This window comes from Mobula birostris, chromosome 1 (assembly GCF_030028105.1).
Source record: "Mobula birostris isolate sMobBir1 chromosome 1, sMobBir1.hap1, whole genome shotgun sequence".
In the NCBI taxonomy this organism is placed as follows: Eukaryota; Metazoa; Chordata; class Chondrichthyes; order Myliobatiformes; family Myliobatidae; genus Mobula; species Mobula birostris.
Genome location: NC_092370.1, coordinates 10,478,474 through 10,499,767, shown reverse-complemented (window position 1 = coordinate 10,499,767; position 21,294 = coordinate 10,478,474). Strand labels below are relative to the sequence as shown.

The following is a 21,294-nucleotide window of genomic DNA, read 5'->3' as shown; positions in this document are numbered from 1 at the left end:
ATAATCAGATTGATCTTAGAGTAGGTTTAAAGGTTGACACAACATCGTAGGCCAATGCATATCGTGTACTGTGCTGTAATTGTTACTGTACTGTAATGTTCTAAGTTCTAAAGGAAAAAAAAAGACTAATGGAACAAAATTTAAAAAGACAGAAAAAAGTATGAGAAAATACTTCCCAAAAGTCTTAAATTCAACTAAGTAGTCCATGCTAATTGTGAACAATTGGTTATTAAGATTCTTTTACTTAGCCCAATATCCCTACTAGGACATAGGGTGCCAACAGTAGTTCACCAGATTCCTCTATCTGGTCTAGTCTTTTAAACCATCACCAAGACATAGCTTAGAGTCATAGAGTCACAGAAAAGTACAGCCTATCAGCCTTTCAGCCTATCTAGTCCATGCTGACCCATTTAAACTACCTACTCACATCAACCTGCAATGGCACCAAAGCGCTCGATAGTCCATCTAAACTTCTCTTAAAAGTTGAAAATGAGTTTGCATGCACCACTTGCACTATCCACTCATTCCACACTCTCACGACCCTCTGAATGAAGATGTTTCTCCTCATGTTCCCCTTAAGCTTTTCACCTTTCACCCTTAACCCATGATCTCTAGTTGTATTTCCACCCAACCTCAGTGGAAGAAGTCTGCTTGCATTTTCCTTATCTATATCCCTCATAAATTTGTACATGTCTATCAAATCTCCTCTCAATCTTCTACATTCTAAGGAATACAGGCCTAACCTATTCAATCTTTTCAATAATTCAAGTCCTCCTGACCAGGCAACATAATTGTAAATTTTTTCTGGACTCTTTCAACCTTACTTACATCTTGCCTGTAAGTAGGTGACCAAAACTGCACACAATACTCCAGATTAGGCCTCACCAATATCTTATACAGTTTCAACATAACATCCCATCTCCTGTCACAAACAAGAGAAAATCTGCAGATGCTGAAAATCAAAACACAGCACACAAAATGCTGGAGGAACTCAACAGGTCAGGCAAGTATTTTCTATGGAAAAGAGTAAACAGTCGACATTTCGGGCTGAGGCCCTTCATCAGGACTGGACAAAAGGGTGAGAAGTCAGAGTAAGAGGTGGGGGGAGGGGAGGAAGGAGTACAAGATGGTAGGAAATAGGTGAAATCGGGAGAAGGGGAGGGATGAAGTAAAGATCTGGGAAGTTGATTCATGAAAGAGATAAAAGGCTGGAGAAGGGAGAATCTGAAAGGACAGGGTAAAAGACCATGGAAGAAAGAAAAGGGGGGAGGAGCACCAGAGGGAGGCGATGGGCAGGTAGGGAGATAAGCTGAGAGAGGGAAATGGAAATGGGGAATGGTGAAGGGGGGACAGCAATGACCGGCAGTTTGAAAAATTGATGTTTATGTCATCAGGTTGGAGGCTACCCAGACAGAAATAAGGTCTTACTCCCCTCCAACCTGAGTGTGGCTTCATCGTGGCAGTAGAGGAGGCCATGGACTGACATGTCGGAATTGAAATAGGTGGGTACTGGGAGATTCCACTTTTTCTGGTGGATGGAGATCCCATTTCCTGTATTCAATCCTCGACTATGGCTTCTAGGCAAAGATGTTTCCATTTTCGGGGGTGAGGTCTTTGAAGTTTCTAATGCCATTTCTGTAGCTCTGGGCTTTTATGGGATGGGGTTGCAAGGCCCAAGACTAACCTCCCTCCTTTTGCAGCCGGGCTTGGGGCCGTCCATGGCCGAGTTGGTTATAAAGATGGTGAACTCCAAATGGTGAAGTTGGAAGTGCAAAAAAAAAGATGAATTTCATGGTAACTGACTAATGTCTGCCAGTATGTAAAATGAGTTGTCTGCTGAATTGTAAGCTTTTCCACACTGGGCTCTGACGTAGGATAATGGGAAACTAGAGATTAAATAAACAATAGTTTGAAACATCCGTCACCCAAGTGCTTCTGTTGTCATGGGGACAATTACTGTGAAATGTGTAAGCCACTGAACAATTTAACAGTTAACAACATAAATATTCTTAGCTTCTTCTTTAAAGAAGGACACTTTTTCATTGCTTCTTAGCGCTTGTGGCTTAGCCACATCCTTACAATGCAGTCTGGTTATTGATACATAGAACTTATTATTGACTCAATGTCTGGTTTCACTCCAGACTACAACACTTAACATTCATATTATAATATTGACTAATAAAGCCAATCTTTCTTTCCACTAATTTTTTTAATATCGTCATCATTTTGCTTGTGCTGGTTTACAGAAGGTGTACACGTAAATTCTGAGAGCCCACATACTTGATAGATGAATCTGACGATTACGTTCACAAAATGAATTTGTGAACATATTCAGCCTGATCATCAGACACAATCCCTGCTTGCCAAAATCTGCTTGGTCAGAGGCAGCGGGCCAACTTTGCTCGGGCTCCGCACACACTAATCTCAATTGCCCCCGGCACACTCTCATTTCGCTTGACCTCTGCACACTCTAATCTTGTTTGTTCCCTGCTCATTGTAATCTCACTTCCTCCCTGCACACTCTAATCCCACTTGCCCTCTACACGCTCTAATCTTGATTGCCTATCCACACGGTCTAATCTCACTTGCTTTCTGCACACTCTTATCTTCCTTTCCCCCAACTCACTCTATTTTCGCTCCCCCCCACACTCTAATTTCAGCTGCCCACAGCGCACTCTAATCCCATTTGACCCCCGCACACTCTGATCTTGATTGACTCCCTTGCCCTCATGGACCTTAATCTTACTTGCCCCTCAGACAGTCTAATTACACTTGCCCTCCGCACACTATAATCTTGCTTGACCCACAGACACTCTAATCTCACTTGTCCTCCACGCACTCATATCCTGCTTGCACCCCACAGAATCTAATCTCGATTGCCCCCCTAAACACTCTAATCTGGTTTGCCCTCCGCACACTCTAATTTTACTGCCATCCACACTCTCTAATCTTATTTACCACCTCCGCACTCTAATCTCATTTGCCCTCTGCACACTCTAAATGCATTTGACCACTGCACACTCTAACCGGACTTGCTCCCTCACACTCTAAACTCCATTGCTTGTAATAAACTGTAGATTTCTATGTTTCTATGTTTCCATTGGAGGGTCCAAAGGAGGTTCACAAAAGTGATCCTTGAATGAAACTTACGAGGAGCATTTGATAACTCTGGGCTTGTACTTGCTGGAATTTAGTCATAGTCATACTTTATTGATCCCGGGGTAGTTGGGGGGGGGGGGGGGTGGGAAATCTTATTGAAGCCTATTGAATATTGAAAGGCCTGTATAGAGTGGACGTGGAGAGGATGTTTCCTATATGGGAAAGTCTAAAACCAGAGGGCACAGCCTCAGAAAAAAGGGACACCCATTTAGAACAGGGATGAGGAGGAGTTTTACTAACCAGAATGCGGTGAATTTATTGAGCTGATTGTCACGATGGCTGTGGAGGGTATATTTAAAGCGGAGATTGATAGGTTCTTGATTAATAAGGGTGTCAAAGGTTACGGGGAGAAGGCAGGAGAATGGGGTTGAGAGGGATAATGGAGGTGAGAGTGGACAGAGAGAGCTGGACTTGTTTCGCACCGTGCTTCAGCTGCCCAGCTGTGTGCCGTTGGATTCCATACTGGGTTGGGTGCTGCCCTCCAGTATTCAGTCCCAAGAAGACAAGCAGGATTGCGTTCATCTGTGGCTGTACTTGAGCGAGATGAGGAACTGCTGTGGGTTGCTCTTGCTGAAACATGGCTCCAGGACAACATCTATGCACCATCAATCACTCAGGGACGTGGGCTATATTAGTATTATCTTTATTTTTTTCTAACTGTATGTTTTTCTGCTATCGTAATTATATCTGTTACATGTGCTGTGTGCTGTGTATGACTGTTGGCAGTGTGTTTTGTGCCTCGGCTCCAGAGGAAGGCTGTTTCATTTGGCTGTGTTCATGTGTATGGCTGAATGGTAATTCTGTCACTATGTCTTATGGTCTATGATATATCTTGGTCAGCACAGGTCAGTTCCACCTAAGGACCTGTTTCCTTGCTTTAGTGACACCATTACTGTTGCAGCTGGTTAATCGGTCAGTCTTTGCCATTAACGTATTAAGTGTCAACACAAATCTTAACATCACTGTGAGTGCTGGGAAAGACTGAACCCAGGTGCAGAGGAGTGGTGGACTTCCAGGTAGAGACGAAACAAGGGCTTACACATAGGGATACCAACAGAACATCAGTGGCACAACAAAGCAACACTGTGAGACAAATCATTCTCAACACAAGGACCCCTCGATGAGAGTTAAACGGGAATCCACATTAAATAATCATAGAATGCAGAAAAGCCATGCCAGTCACAACTAACATGATAAGACTAAACCGAAAGCATAAGGGCTTAACAACTCTAATTACCAAAAAAAATAAAAAAAATAAAAAATGAAAAAAAACTCTAATTACAACTACAATTAGTAAATACGGATGCTCGAGAAAACTAGAAGCCCAACGCTCTATGGCAAGCTGCAGTGGCCCGCAGGGCTCATGACACTTGAATGCTTTCACCTTTCAGCAACCAGCCTGTCACTACGTTTTCTACCCCACAATTCATTGATAACATAACTAGTGTGTTCAGTAAAATGAGTGATTTTCAACACAGTTTTTGGCAAAAGATACAGTTGTAAATGCTTGGATGCTCATCAATGGTATCTGGTACTTCAGGAGCACCTCTGCTTGACGTATCCTCAAAGGGTAAGTGTGATGTTTTTAATCAGAGATTGACAAACTGCCAATACCTTGAAAGAAGAGGGAAGATGAGAAGTTGTCCCTCTTCTGGTGCCAACATAGCATGTCCACAACTTACTAATTCATACAGGTTGTGCACTGAGGAAAGAAACCGGAGCATTTGGAGGAAAGCCATATGGCCACGGGCAGAACTTCAAAGGATCAAAGGTACAATTTAACGTCAGAGAAATGTGTACAATATACATCCTGAAATGCTTTTTCTTTGCAACCATCCACGAAAACAGAGGAGCGCCCCAAAGAATGACCGACAGTTAAATGTTAGAACCCCAAAGTCCCCCCCCAGCTCCCCCCTCCCACGCATAAGCGGCAACAAGCATCAATCCCCACCCCCCCCACCGGCAAAAAAAACGCAAGTATTGGCACCGCCACCAGGCACTGAAGCGTGAGCAAAGCAATAGCAAAGACACAGAATTGCAGCCACCCCAAAGACTTTGCGTTTCATCCGGTATTCGACAGGCCACAGGCTCTCTCTCTCCCTAATAAGGGAGAAAGAGGTGTCTCCATTTTCTCAGCGAGTGGAGAGACATAACAAACAACTCACTGGTTTATGATGTTAAAGTTCTGTTACGTAGCTTTTCTTGAGACATATATTTGAGTGTAATAGTGGCACATACATTGTATAACTGGAACGGGGTCCTAGTGGTGCAGAACACAGCAGATAAGACCATAAGGTATAGGAGAGAATTAGGCTATTTGGCCCATCGACTCTGCACCACCATTTCATCATGACTGATCCAATTATCTTCTCAGCCCCATTTTCCTGCCTTCTCCCCATATCCCTCATGCCCCGACCAATCAAGAACGTATCAACCTCTGCTTTAAATATACATAAAGACTTAGCCTCTGCAGCTGCCTAGAACAAAGAATTCCACAGATTCACTACTCTTAGCTAAAGAAATTCCTCCTCATCTCTGATTTAAAAGGACACCTTTCTATTCTGAGGCTGTGTCCACTGATCTTAGTCTCTCCCACCACAGGAAACAACTTCTCCACATCACCTCTATCAAGGCCTTTCAATATTCGATAGGTTTCAATGAGGTCACCTATCATTCTTCTGAATTCTAGTGAATACAGGCCTAGAACCATCAAATGCTCTTCATATGACAAGCCATTCAATCTTGGAATCATTTTCATGAACCTCCTTTGAACCCTCTCCAGTTTCAGCACATCCTTTCTAAGATAAGGGGCCCAAAACTACTCACAATACTCCAAGTGAGGCCTCACCAGTGCTTTATAAAGTCTCAACATTACATCCTTGCTTTTATATTCTAGTCCCCTTGAAATGAATGCTAACATTGCATTTGCCTTCCTTACCACAGACTCAACTATAAATTAACTTTAATGATATTTGAAGAAATTCTGGAGGAGGTACAGGAGGAACAGCCTGAAGACATACACTCAACATTTTAGGGATGATCCAGGATTCCGATTCTGAACTCACAATTTGCTTACGGGCTAAAACATTAAAAACACTTTCATAATAAGACCATAAAACATTGCAGCAGAATTAGGTTACTCAGCCCATCAAGACTGCCACTATTCCACTATGGCAAATTTATTATCCCCTCTCAACCCCATTCTCCTGCCTTTTCCCCATAACCTTTGATGCTCTTACTAATTAAGAATCTATCAACCTCTGTTTTTCTGAGGCGGCACGGTAGTGTAGTGATTAGCATGAAGCTTTACAGTACAGACGACCTGGGATCAATTCCTGCAAATGCCTGTAAGAAATTAGTACGTTCTCCCCATTACCTCCCACAGTTTAAGGAAACTTGGTAGGTTAATTGGTCATTATAAATTGTCCTATAATTAGGCAAGGATTAAATTGGGGGATTGCCAAGCAGTGTGACTCAAAGGGCTAGAAGGGCCTATTCCATGCTGCATCTGAATGAATGAATGAATGAATAAATAAATAAATAAATTATACCCTATGACTTGGCCTTTTTAGCCATCTGTGGCAATGAATTCCACAGATTCCTCACCTTTTCAGCTCTGTTCCAAAGGGGTGTTTTTATATTCTGAGACTGTACCCTCTGGTCTTCGACTCTCCCTCTATTGGAAATACCTTTTCCTCGTCCACTCTATCTAGCGTAGCTGTTAACATCGTATTTTACAGCCAGCGATAGAGCTTCCATACCTGCTGCCGTCTGCAAAGTGTTTGTACTTTCTACCTGTGATCGTGTGGCTTCCCTCCGGGTACTTTGGTTTCATCGCACATTCCAGACACATATGGTTAAGGTTAGGATTAGATTCAAGGTTCAAGTACGTTTATTATCAAATAATATATAAATTATACAATTTTAAGATTTGCTTGCCCACAGGTAGCCACAAAGCAAGAAACCCGAAAGAACCGAATTAAAGAAAGAAAGAATAAAAACCAACACTCCAAGAGAAAGAAAAAAATCCACAAGTCATCCAAACAATTGGAGCGAACAACAACGGCATTCCAAACCAAAAATGAATCCTCAAATCTGAACCCCAGACAGGCCCGGAGTAGGCCCAAAGCCTCACTTATCAGTTCATCATATTAGCAGGCACGGAGTACAGCAGCCGGGACAGTCGTCATAGCCGCGGCGCCATGGAGATGACCACCGCAGAGAAAGAGCGAAATCAGCTCTCGTCCCAACCGACATCCTGTCTTTTCAGGCCAGAATGCTGTTTCTGATTGCTTCACTTGTTTGCATGTTTGTGTTTTTTTTTCTCTTCAAGTGTTGTTTTTTATTCCTTTTTTGCCACGTTGGTGCAGGAAGCGGGCTGCCCCCAGCACAATGCTCAGACTACGCTGGATGTCGATGCAAATGACATTATCATTGTAGGTTTCAATGTACATGTGACAAATAAAGCTAATCTTTATCTTTACTACATCAGCAGTATTTTTATCTTCACACACACAGGAATTTCACCATCTTCCTTTGCTTTCTAATTTCCTTTAACATTCTAGTCACCCAACTTCTGTGTGTGTCCTTGGCATTTTAACCCAAATGGCCTTAATGTTCATAAACCACCTCTGCTGTTCTCTGTTCTTACTTCCTTACTGAGTTAGTTTCAATCCAATGGCCTGGTGCTAAATTAAAACAGGATTCTGCATTGCATTTCCCATCTGTATCCCTCTTCTCCATCAGCCAGCCTGCTGGGATGTGTCAGCTCGCCACGCTGTTGTCAGTTTGTACACTACAGCACTTGTCTGTTTTGAAGCCAAGAATTGAATTTTCAGTGCCGTTATAAGTTATAATAACTTTCCTTATTTCAGATTGATCTTTCCTACTGAAAAGCTCCCTGCTAGGTACACTAACATGCACTGAATAACTCTGGCAGCTTGGTTTCATTTTAATAAAACAGTTTGTTATGCTACTCACGCAAGAGCTTCAGGTGCAGTAAATGTGTTCAGCTGGGTTCTCGGTTTTACCTGGTGTCTTCAGTGCTCAGTTTATAATGGATGGAGTCCATCTCCATCTGAATATGGGGAATGCAAAATATTTTCAGCAGTCACTTTCGGAGTTTTTATAAGAAGTTTACTTCTCTTACTTATTCATTGAGAGACTCATTGGCACTCACAACTTTCCTCTGTATAACTTTCCTCCAACAAAGTGCAATTAATACTTCCTGAATCATTACTCATTTACATGCTCTAAGGGCGGAAGGTTTGAAATTCAGGATCAGAATCAAGTTTATTACCACTAACATCAGAATCATAATCCAGTCTTCAGATTTCTGAATGGACAATGAGCTCATGTACACTAGCTCACTATTTAAACATTTTTTCTTGCTTTTTTTTTGCACTACTTATTTAATTTATTTTATATACTAAATAGAACTGTGCAAAAGTCTTAGGCACATATATATATAGCAAGGGTGCCTAAGACCTTTGCATAGAACTGTATTTGTCAACGTGGAGCGGACAGCAAATTTGTAAATCTGGTGGGAGCAAAGGATGTTGGGATTGACGAGAGTGCAGTGTCACGGAAGGGGTGTGGGATAGGTAGCAGGGAAGGAGTGCCAGGGGTGGGGTGGGGGTTTGCCAAGGTCATTTGATTCCAAACAAATGGTTTATTGATCATTACAGAATGTCTCTCTGGTGTGTGCTGCTCCCTTCCCTTTTTCCCAACTGTGATTCCCCTCTCCCTGTCCCCTTCGCACTCTCAGTCCACAACGGAGAGCCATATCAGAATCAGGTTTATCATCGCTCACATAAGTCATAAAATTTGTTTTTTCTGGCAGCAACAGTACTACAGTACTGTGGAAAAGTCTTAGGCACTCTAATCATATATATAATGCCTAAGACTTGCACAGAGCTGTATATATTTCTTGTGTAATTTATAGTTTTTTTATTTGCGCTGGCAGGTCGTCCCACTCTCTCACGACCCCTTTGTGGTCTTCAGGAGGGGTAAGTCGTCGGAACACACACCAGTCCTCATCGAGGGAGAAGAAGTGGAAAGGGTGAGTAGTTTCAAGTACCTGGGTGTCAACACCTCTGAGGACCTGTCCTTGGCCCAGCATATTGATGCAATTACGTAGAAGGCACGACAGTGGTTGTATTTTATTATGAGTATGAGGAGAATTGATATGTTTCCAAAGACACTCGCTAATTTCTACAGATGTACCGTGGGGAGCATTCTAACTGGTTGCATCACCGTGAACACTACCTCAGTAAATTTTTCACTCTCTCTTTTATACTACATACTTATCTTTTTTTACTTACTTCTAATTGTAATTTATAGTTTCCATTATTATGTACTATAATGTATTGCTGCTGCAAAACAACAAATTTCATGGCATAGATGGCACCAATGAACAATGCGACCAAAGGCGATGTCCTTCAGACAAAACTACTTCTTGAAACTTTTTTACTTCTACTTCTTCTTTCAAGTATAATTCTGCCACTATTGGAACCTGCGATCTACATTTTGATGGTGCGTTTTCGGGCTGATTGAGCAACCTGGTGCTTTGCTATCTCGGAGGGAGTGGGGTAAGGTCTCGAGTAAAGTGTGCAGTCTGGAGGCTAAGAAGCATGGATACGGGTTGTGAGCCCACGATCGACTCCATTTCTCATCGGTCTCGCTAAATAAAGCATCGAGGAGGATCGGAATAAATGTGGAAGAGAGCGGAAGGCGAGCGGGTGTTCAGTGGCCTGCACTTGCTGCCGCTGGGGGAAGGTGCCTGTGTGTGACTAGTCTTCCTTTCCCTCTTCGCTCGATGATGTTGGATGATGGCGCCGGAGTCTTGGATCCTGGACAAGGTTTACTCAATGCAATTTGTGGATAGGACTCCATAGTTCATGTTATGATGTGTTTTTTGGTTGCTATTTTGTGCGATTTTGATCGGGGTGGACTGGCTTTGTGGCCTGAAGTTATCACACAACACAGTGCTAGACTGAACTGAACTAACATTCCCTGACTGTTTCACTGACTTGCGGTTTGATGATTTATATTCTCTGTTTCTCACTCGTTTTTTTTTGCCACTTGCACAATTCGTTTCTTTTTTGTGTGCTGGGAGCTTGATGTATTTTTTGGAACGGATTCCATAGTTTTCTTTGTTTCATGGGTGTGTGTGAGAAGAGGAAATCTCAGGGTTGTATACTGCACACATACTTTAATAATAAATGTACTTTGTATCTTTGAATATGCCAGTGATATTAAATCTGATTCTGATCCCCTATATTTTCCTCAAATCACCTTAACATTACGCTGCCCCCTTGTATTAGCCATTTCTGCCCTGGGAAAAAGTCTCTGGCTATTCACTCTATCTCTGCCTATCTCACCTCTTGTCCTCCTTCTCTCCAAAGGGAAAAACCCTCGCTCGTTACCAGAGGTAATTCTCCACAATGTTGTCCCAGTTGTCCTGCAAGGTTATCCTCCAAACTTCTCCTATTGAATACTGAAAGGCTTAGATGGAGTGAATGTGGACAGGATATTTCCCATAATGGGTGAGTATAGTATCAGAGGGCACAGCCTCAGAATAGAAGGATATCCATTTAGAACAGAGATGAGGAGGAATTAAGCTGGAGGGTGATGAATCTGTGGAATTCATTGCCACAGACAGCTATGGAGGCCAAGTCATTGGGTATATTTAAAGTGGAGGTTGCTAGGTTCTTGATTAGTAAGGATCTCAAAGATCACAGGGAGAAAACAGGAGAATGAGGTTGAGAGGGATAATGATTTAGCCATGATGGAATGGTGGAGCAGACTCAAAGGGCTGAATGACCTAAGTCAGCTCCTAAGTCTTATGCTCTAAGAACTTGGACAACATTGTACAGAAATGCCTATGACAGTAAGGTAGTGGTTTTTCCTCTTTGGATCAAAAGAAGGTTGAGAGTGATCCCAAAAGGTAATACAAACAGAATATACTGGAAACACTCAACAGGACAGGCAGCATCAATGAAAACAGTAAGCATTTCAGGATTCAACATATTTCTCAGACCTAAAGGCATGAGGGGCGTTGCACAGGGAATAGCGTTCTTGTATGTTTCTGATGAAGAAACTGAGTCAGGATTGCAGGAATGATATAAGTCAGAAAGTGCCTGGTCAAATTTCACAGCTGGTGTGATTTGACTCAAAATGATTAGGAACACTTATTTACACAGGTTGGAGTAATTTTCAATTGCATGGCAATGAAAAATACAGAATTATACAATCCATTTTTCTAAGCAGCTTTTGAATATTCTGCAGACATGAAAAACATTAAACAAAATTGAAGATTTTTTTGCATTTTATAAGTGAAATATGGAAAATTATTAATCACAAACCATACTTTTGCAAACATAACTTAATATAACCATAGAAAGCTATAACCAAAGCTTAATCTGGCAGAATGAACTGTACATTGAGGGATATCGCTGTGGGCAGGCCTTATTCTGCAGGTTAGAATAGATGAATACAATACTTTTGTTAGACCATAAGACATAGGAGTAGAATTAGGCCATTTGGCCCATCGTGTCTGTTCTGCAATTCCATCATGGCTGATTTATTATCCTTCTCAACCCCATTCTCCTGCCTTCTCTCCCCATAACCTTTGAAGACCTTACTAATTAAGAGTTTATCAAACTCCACTTTAAATATACCCAACGATGGCCTCTACAACCATCTGTGACAATGAATTCCACAGATTCACCACCCTTTGAAATTCCTTTTCATCGCCGTTCCAAAGGAACATCCTTCTAATCTGAGGCTGTGCCCTCTGGTCCTAGACTTTCCCATTATTGGAAACATCCTCTCCACGACCACTCCATCTTAGCCTTTCAATATGCGATAGGTTTCAATGAGATCCACCCTCATTCTTCTTATAAGGATCTGGATGGGCCTTTGTTAGAATATTTTTTATAGGCATCCGTTAGTCTCATGAGACGATGGATTTGTGCCTTGGAAGGTTTCCAGGGCGCAGGCCTGGGCAAGATTGTATGGAAGACCAGCAGTTGCCAATGCTGCAAGTCTCCCCTCTCCACGCCACCGATGTTGTCCAAGGGAAGGGCATTAGGGTCCATACAGCTTGGCACCGGTGTCGTCGCAGAGCAATGTGTGGTTAAGTGCCTTGCTCAAGGACACAACATGCTGCCTCAGCCAAGGCTCCAACTAGTGACCTTCAGATCACTGGACGAACGCCTTAACCACTTGGTTAGAATAGCTACATATCATATTTTTGTTTTAAGGGTCAGTATGGCATGAGGCCCTCTGTTGGTTGTGATAACCATGGATGTTGCGTCCCAGCTCTCTACATGATACGCAAGCTGGGACAGTACAACATGGAGAATAAGCTGTTGGCTAAGTAGCAGAATGCCCCGTTTATGCAGCTGATGAATCCAAAGGAATAGCAGAGACCAATACCATTTGGTACCAGCAACGTTGCAGGAGTTGTCAGTCAGCATTGAACACAACGTAGGACTGCTTTAGTGGCAAATTCCAGCTCCGTATTTTTCCTTGGTGGGTGGGGGTTAATTCCCGCAGCCTTTCCTGTGAATAGGTATAGCCGCAAGGAAGCAGAGGTTTGAGATCAGAGTTTTCCCTCCCCTAGATAAGCTGCCAACCATGGCTGATAAGCCCCATCTGTCCAAAGCGACTGGTTTTAAGGTGCCAGTAACCTGTGTTTGCCCTTTCTCCTGTCAGTAGAAACAGTTCCACTGGGCTAAGAAACTAAGTCACAGGTGAAGGCCAGGAGCTGGACTTGGTTGTCAGAGCCTTTTGAGATACATGCCTTTGGGAGTATTTAATAGGTAGTGGGAGCATGTCCCCATTACTACCCATGGCTACAGCAACATTAGGGAACCCAGGATAGTGTAGAACAGAACATTTAACATAGCCTTCAGAAAGTAATGCCATAAAACTTGTATGCTTTTCATGAACAACATACTGTACGTTCATCATGTGCTGTGTCTTATGAGGTGGGCAGATGTGGTCTTTCCATGACCATGAGTAGTGTTGGCAATTTCAGAGATCGTCTGCCTGACGTCAGTGGTTGCATAACCAGGACTTGTGATATGCACCATCTGCTCATACGACCATCCAGCCCTGCTCCCAAGGTTTCATGTGACCCTGATCAGAGGGCTAAGCAGGTGCTACACCTTGTTCAAGGGTGACCCGCAGGCTAGCAGAGGGAAAGAGTGCCCGACACCTCCTTTGATAGAGACGTATCTCCACCCACCACTCATCTCATGAAAAACAGCTGATAGAATTACCCTGATTTTCTTCTTGGAAAGATATAGTACTGTCGAATAATTCCCAACAAACATTTACTTTACCTTTGGATGTAAGAACAGTTTGGGATTTTCCAAAGGTTTTTGACATTTTTCCTTTTGTTAAGTGTGTGGCTTCCTGTTTTATTGTGCTTCATTTCATTAATTTACGTAAGTCTCCATAGACCTCTGTCCTCCTAATGTTCCACACCATGTGTTTTCTATTTTAGCCCTGATGACTTCCGCATGTATGGCTTTTGATTTGTTGCCCTGCTGTGACTGCTGCACATTTTTTGTCCTATTATTAATGTCTATATTTTACAATAATTTTAACTTTGCAAGTTTTATTCCTCACTTTGACACCAGGATGTGGTTTCGGTCACAAAGCCTCAGCTGGTAATTTGTCACCCCCGACTCTCTGATTTTGCCATGAAGTCAGACACGCGAGGGACCGATCCTTTTCCCGAGTTCACACCACTGTGACAGGCTGTGTGAGATAGAAATGCACCATCCGTTCATGTGTGGGGGGAGAGGTTCTTTGCCTTCAACATGGTTTCCTCCTTCCTCTGCAAACTGTTCTAGTTAGTCTGTTCTTAACAAATTATCAGCCAAGGTATTGGCCTTATTATATAGTCATAGACTCATAGAGAAGTACAGCACAGAAACAGGCCCTTTGGCCCATCTGGTCCATGCCAAAATCATTTAAACTACCTGCTCCCATCAACCTGCACTGGAGCCATAGCCCTTCATAACCCTACCTTCCATGTACCTATCCTAACTTCCTTCAAACATTGAAATTGAGCTTGTGTGCACTACTTCAGTTGGCAGCTCATTTTACACTCTGATGACCCTCTAATTGAAGAAGTTCCTCTCATGTTCCCCTTAAACTTTTCATCTTTCACCCTTAACCCATGACCTCTAGTTGTAGTCCCACCCAACCTCAGTGGAAAAAGCCTGCTTGCATTTACCCTAACTATGCCCCTCGTAATTTTGTATACCTCTATCAAATCTCTCAATTTTCTATGTTCTAGAGAATATAGTCCTAACCTATTCAATCTTTCCTTATAACTCAAGTCCTCCAGACCCTGTAACATCCTTGTAAATTTTCTCTGTAGTCTTTCAACCTGGTTTTATTCTTTCCTGTAGGTAGGTGACCAAAACTGCGCACAATACCCCAAATTAGGCTTCTCCAACGTCTTATAGAACTTCAACATAACATCCCATCTCCTGTACTCAGTACATTGATTTATAGAAACATAGAAACATAGAAAATAGGTGCAGGAGTAGGCCATTCGGCCCTTCGAGCCTGCACCGCCATTCAGTATGATCATGGCTGATCATCCAACTCAGAACCCTGTACCTGCCTTCCCTCCATACCCCCTGATCCCTTTAGCCACAAGGGCCATATCTAACTCCCTCTTAAATATAGCCAATGAACTGGCCTCAACTGTTTCCTGTGGCAGAGAATTCCGCAGATTCACCACTCTCTGTGTGAAGAAGTTTTTCCTCATCTTGGTCCTAAAAGGCTTCCCCTTTATCCTTAAACTGTGACCCCTCGTTCTGGACTTCCCCAACAACGGGAACAATCTTCCTGCATCTAGCCTGTCCAATCCCTTTAGGATTTTATACATTTCAATATGAAGGCCAATGTGCCAAGTGGGCAAAGTCAAAGTAAAATTTATTACTGTATACATTCTAAATGGACACTGAACTCACAAACTCATTGAACTACCTCACTACTTTTTTATTTCTGTTATTCTGCACCACTTATTTAAACATAACTATTTAATGGACATATATATACTAACGTACTCAGTTTTTTCTCCATAGTTATTTGTCATGTCTTGCATTGTACTGCTGCCATAAAGTTAACAAATCTCACAACACATGCCAGTGATATTAAATCTGATTCTGACTAAAGCAGGGAGTTCACCATATGAAGGGTGGAGTTTGCTGGACACTTTAGCTTAGCTTTAGATGTATTTGTCACATGTACATCAAAACATACAGTGAAATGCACCTTTTGTGCCAATGACCAAAACAGTGCAAGGATTGTGCTTCCAGCAGCAACGTAGCATAGCCACAACTCACTAACCATACATCTTTGGAATGTGGGAGGGGACTGGAGTACCCAGGATAAACCCATGTGGTCAAGGGAAAATGTGAAAACTCTCAGTCGAGCGGAGGAAACTAAACCCCAATTTATACCTGGTGCTGAAAAGCGAAGCACTAGCCGCTACACTAGCTACCATTCTAAATATTCCCTGAAAATCACGTCCCAGTGTTGCACTCAGATTAAATTGTTGAAAATGAACAACATGCAATCCATTCAAAGAAAAGCTATATTCCACGTAAAGTCTCCATATTTTCTCAAACTATACATTCTCAATATTTAATGAGTAAAGAGATCTTCACTGAATTCCTCACAATTCCAAGCATCTTACGTTTATGGCCTCTGGTTTTGAGCTCTTCAGAAATTGAAACACTTTCTCCAGGACTTTATCTAATGTGATTATGGTGGCACGGTAGCACAGTGGTTTGCATAATGCTATTACAGTGCTAGCTGTAAGACTGGAGCTCAATTCTTGCCACTGCATGTAAGGAATTTGCACGTTCTCCCCATGACCTTGTGGGTTTCCTCCGGGTGCTCCAGTTTCCTCCCACGTTCCAAAGACGTACAGTTTAGGGTTCATGAGTCATGGGCTGTGATGTTGTTGCTGGAAATGTGGTGACATTTGTGGGCCCCCTCCCCCGGTGCAAACCCTCTCTGATCGGATTTGACACAAACAATGCATTTCACTGTATGTTTCAATGTACATGTGACAAATAAAGCTGATCTTATGGACTTATGAAATATCCTGATGAATCTTTTCACATTATTAAAAATCTCTAGAACAGGAGTTCCCAACCCGGGATCCATGGACTCCTTGCTTAATGGTATTGGTCCATGGCATAAAAAAAGTTGGGAACCTTCTGCTCCAGAAGATCACTTCTGTTACTTCTTGTTCTTAAAGAAAAGAGACTTACCTATTTAGCCTTTTGTGATAGTTTTCCTCACAACTAATCATGGGACAATTTACAATGACCAATTAACCCACCAACTGGTACGTCTTTGGGACTGTGGGAGGAAACCAGAGCACCCGGAGGAAATCCACGCGGTCCAGGGGAGAACGTACAAACTCCTTACAGGCAGCAGCGGGAATTGAACCCAGATCACTCTTGCTGTGAAGCGTTGTGCTAACCACTATGCTACCATGCCACCCAGTTCTGCTACTTCTGGTCGTTAAAGAAGAGATTTACCTATTTGGTCTTCTGTGGTAGTTTTCCTTACAATTTTTTAAAATCATTTTTTTGTATATCATTTTTGATTACCATCCATTTTCTCCTTTTGCAACAGGGAGACCAGACTATGGCCACATTACTCCATTACTATAGTCTGGCCCTGAAATCTATTCTACTGACGTCAATGGAATTAAATTTCAAAGGGAGGGTACAATATACAGAAGTTACTATATAGATTGTTTACCCCTAGTGACCAGAGATGAATTTCCAAACACATATTTAGCTGTCCATCTTATAAAGTGTAATGGCAAGAATGTGATAAACAATCAGCTTTAACTAGGAGTTGCACTTTAAACGAGCAGCTGGAAATACATTACAAGTACATCTCCCATGAAAATAATCTGGAAAAAAATATATTCTTTTTTGTTGCCTGGATTAGAGGGCATGTGCCACAATGAGAGGTTGAACAAACCTGGGTTGTTTTTTCTGGAGTGGCGGAGTCTGAGAGGAGATCTGATAGAGGTTTATAAGATTATGAGAGGCATTGATAGACAGGCAGTATCTTTTTCCAAGGGTTGAAATGTCTAATACCAGAGGGCATGCGCTTAAGGTGAGAGGGGGTAACTTCAAAGGAGATGTGAGTGCCTGAAATATGCTACCTGGGGTGGTGGTAGTGGCAGATACATTAAGGACTTCTAAGAGGCATTTAGATAAGCATACAAATGTGAAGGAAATGGAAAGATATGGACATTATGTAGTCAGAACAGATTAGTTTAGTTAGCCATTTGATGACTAATTTACTTGGTTGAGCAAAACATTGTGGGCCGAAGGGCTGTTGTATGCTGTACTGATCTAATTTCACTCTGTGTTTTGCTTTTGCTCATTATGGCCTCTGCTTAGATAAAATTTTGGCTCTCGCGGCAATAAAATGGAAACGTTTATTTGGCACTGAAACTAAGACTTTATTGAAAACACACAGTCTAGCTCCATTTCACAAGGGAGATCCACCCACCTGTAGATCACACGTTACCATGGGTGTAAGATCAGATTCTAGTTATGTGTCACAATTTTAGAGTCAGGGCAAAAGAAAACAGCTTGAGCACAGGAGTTGGGAGATTTCATAGAGGTATACAAAATTTTGACAGGTATAGGCAGGGTAAACCCAAGCAGGCTTTTTTTTAAATGAGTTTGGGTGAGATCAGAATTAGAGGTCATGGGTTAGGGGTGAAAGGTGAAATGTTTAAGGAAAACCTGAGGGGGAGCTTCTTCACTCAGTGAGTGATGAGAGTGCGGAATGAGCTGCCAGTGGAAGTAGTGGATGCAGGTTCGACTTCAACTTTTAAGAGAAAGTCAGATAGGTACATGGATGGGAGGGATACAATGGGCTATGGTCTGGGTGCAGGTCGATGTGACTAGGAAGAATAACGGTTTGGCATGGTCTAGATGGACTGAAGGCCCTGTTTCTGTGCTGTGGTACTCTATGACTCCAGTTAGCTTTAGTTCTGATTTTTATGAATGCACGAGAGAGAGCAGTCTATCTGGATGCATCACAGCTGGTGTGGCAACAGATTTGCCAAAACCACAAGAAACTGCAGAGAGCTGTGAACACAGATCAGCATGGAAACCAGCATGCCCTCCATGAACTCTGTGTATACTTTTCACTGCTTCGGTAAAGCAGCCAGTGTAATCAAAGACCGCACCCAGCCTGAACAGTCTCTCTTCTCTCTTCTCCCCTCTCCCATCAGGCAGAAGACGCAGGAGTCTGAAAGCACATACCACCGGCCTCTACTCCCCTTTTATAAGACTATTAAATATTCCTTGGTATGATAAGTTAGACCTTACAATCTACCTCGTTGTGATCTTTATCGTTTACCTGCACTGCGCTTTCTCTGTAGCTTTTACACCTTACTCTGCATTGTTATTGTTTTATCTTCTTCTACCTCAATGCACTGTGTAGTGATCTGTGTGAGCAGTATGTAAGTCAGGTTTTTCACTGCATATCGATACACGTGACAATAATAAATCAACACCAACACACTGCTGTGTCATTGGTGCATCAATTAACAAGTTTTATTGCGCCCGTAACCAAGCTAACCAGAGTGATACAACCATAGGGGTAACCCTCAGAACTAACGGGTGTAATCAACATCTGATTACACTGAAACCTGGGAGATCTGATATAATAGTTTAACATACATCTAATGCAGTCGTTCATTCAGTTATAATAAGACCATAAGACATACTGATGCCGAATTGGGCTATTCGGCCTATTGAGCGTACTCCATCCTGACTGATTTATCGTCCCTCTTAACCCTGTTCTCCTGCTTTCTCTCCATAACCTTGGACACCCTTATTAATTACAAACCTATAAACCTCCATGTTAAATGTAGATACTGGCCTGGCCTCCACAGCCAGCAGTGGCAATGAATTCCACAGGTTCAGCACCCCCTGGCTAAAGAGATTCCTTCTCACCTCCGCTCTTAAAAGGACGTCTTTTTATTCTGAGGTTGTGCCCTCTCACCCTAGACTCTCCCGTTACTGGAAACATATAGCCAGGAAGAAGTTTGGACCATGTGATTAAGAGCAGCATTTACGTACATTTTGTGTGTGTGAGTGTGAGTGTGAGTGTGAGTGTGTGTGTGTGTGTGTGTGTGTGTGTGTGTGTGTGTAAGTGGGAGGTGGGAGGGAAGGAAAAAGACTTGCTTTCCTGTTGCTTTATGTTTTGTTTGGTTTTGTTTTTATCCAGAGCTGAATCAGAATCAGGTTTATTTTCACTGACATATATTGTGAAATTTGTTGTTTTGTGGCAGCAATATAGTGTAACGTATCAACACTACTAATTAGAATAAAATATATTTTATATTATACAGTACTGTGCAAAAGTCCTACGCACATATTTACAGCTACGGTGCCCAAGACTTTTGTAAAGTACTGTACTTATCAACAAAGAGCAGAGAGTGAGTTTGTAAATCTGATGTGAGAAAAGTATGCTGGGAATGACGAGTGTGGAGTACCCGTAGGAGGGGTGTGAGACAGGTGGCAGAGAAGGAGTGCCCAGCCCTGAGACACCAGGCACCATTTGATTCCAAACAATTGGTTTATTGATCATTCTAGAATGTCTCTCTGGTGCTTCCCGCTCCCTCCCCTGTCCTTTCGCCATTTCTCAACCATGATTCCCTCTACCTGCCCCCTTCCCACTCTCAGTCCACAATAGAGACCCACATCAGAATCAGGTTTATCATCACTCACATATATCATGATTATTTTTGTGGTAGCAGTACAATGCAATACATAAAATTACTACAGTACTGTACAAAAGTCTTAGGCACCTTAGCTAAATATATATATATATATTCCTATGATTTTTGCACAATACTGTACATTATATAATATATACACACACATAATGGCCACTTTGTTAAGTACACTTGTACACATGCATGTTAATGCCAATAATTCATGTGGTAGCAACTCAATACATAAAAGCACAAAGACACGGTCAAGAAGTTCAGTTGTTGTTCAGCCCAAACATCAGAATGGGGAAGAAATGTGATCTAAGTGACTTTGGCTGTGGAATGTCAGTCCTGACGAAGGGTCTCGGCCTGAAACGTCGACTGCACCTCTTCCTAGAGATGCTGCCTGGCCTGCTGCGTTCACCAGCAACTTTGATATGTGTTGCTTGAATTTCCAGCATCTGCAGAATTCCTGTTTTTTGGCTGTGGAATGATTGTTGGTGCCAAACTGGGTGGTTTGAGTATCTCAGAAACTGCTGATCTCCTGGGATTTTCATGCACAACAGTCTAGAGTTTACAGGGAATGGTACGAAAAAAAGATCAAGTGAGCAGCAGTTCTGTGGGTGGAAAACACCTAGTTAATGGGAGAGATCAGAGCCTGGTGTGGAAGCTCCAGTGCACAGCATTGCAAGACACTGCAGACGGATGTTCATTCGGCCAGTTCCATCATGAGCACAATCCGCATTGAGGATATCTTCAAAAAGTGATGCCTGACGAAGGAGGCATCCATCACTAAGGACCATCACAGGCTCTCCTCTTCTCGCTACCATCAGGGAACATGTGTAGGAGTCTGAAAACACACGCTCAACATCTTACGAACAGCTTCTTCACCTCCACCTTCAGATTTCTGAACGGGCAATGAATCCATTAACCTCACTATTTCTCTTTCACACTATTGATTTACTTATGTAACTTATAATAATCACAATGCCTTGCACTATACTGCTGCCGCAAAACAAATTTCACCAACACATGTCGGTGATATAAACTTGATTCATACCAGTGTAACACTCTTATAGCGTCAACTGTAAGACTGGGGTTCAATTCTCGCCGCTGTCTGCAGGAAGCTTCTACATTCTCCCAGTGAACCGTGTTGACTTTTTATGGGTACTCTGCGCTCTTCCTCCTGCATTCTAAAGGTGTACGGGTTAGTTGGTTAATTAGTCATATGGGTATAATTAGGTCACAAGTCCATGTTACCTCTAAATCAAATAAATAAAAGGAACAGTAAAATTATATAAATACTGCTTATTTGTTATGTTCACTACCATGAA

The 21,294-nt window shown here is 42.3% G+C and overlaps 1 protein-coding gene across 7 annotated transcripts in view; it reads right to left on the bottom strand.

The window, feature by feature from the left end:
- Positions 1-21,294, bottom strand: part of sugct (succinyl-CoA:glutarate-CoA transferase) — a 564,860-nt gene that overhangs the window by 71,463 nt on the left and 472,103 nt on the right. For 2 of the 7 annotated variants that reach the window (XR_011885312.1, XR_011885321.1), the window contains one exon: positions 8,140-8,236. The exons of the other annotated variants lie outside the window; for them this stretch is intronic. The gene's annotated coding sequence lies outside the window, so the exon portion shown is untranslated. The remainder of the gene's footprint in view (positions 1-8,139; positions 8,237-21,294) is intronic. 7 annotated transcript variants of the gene reach the window in all.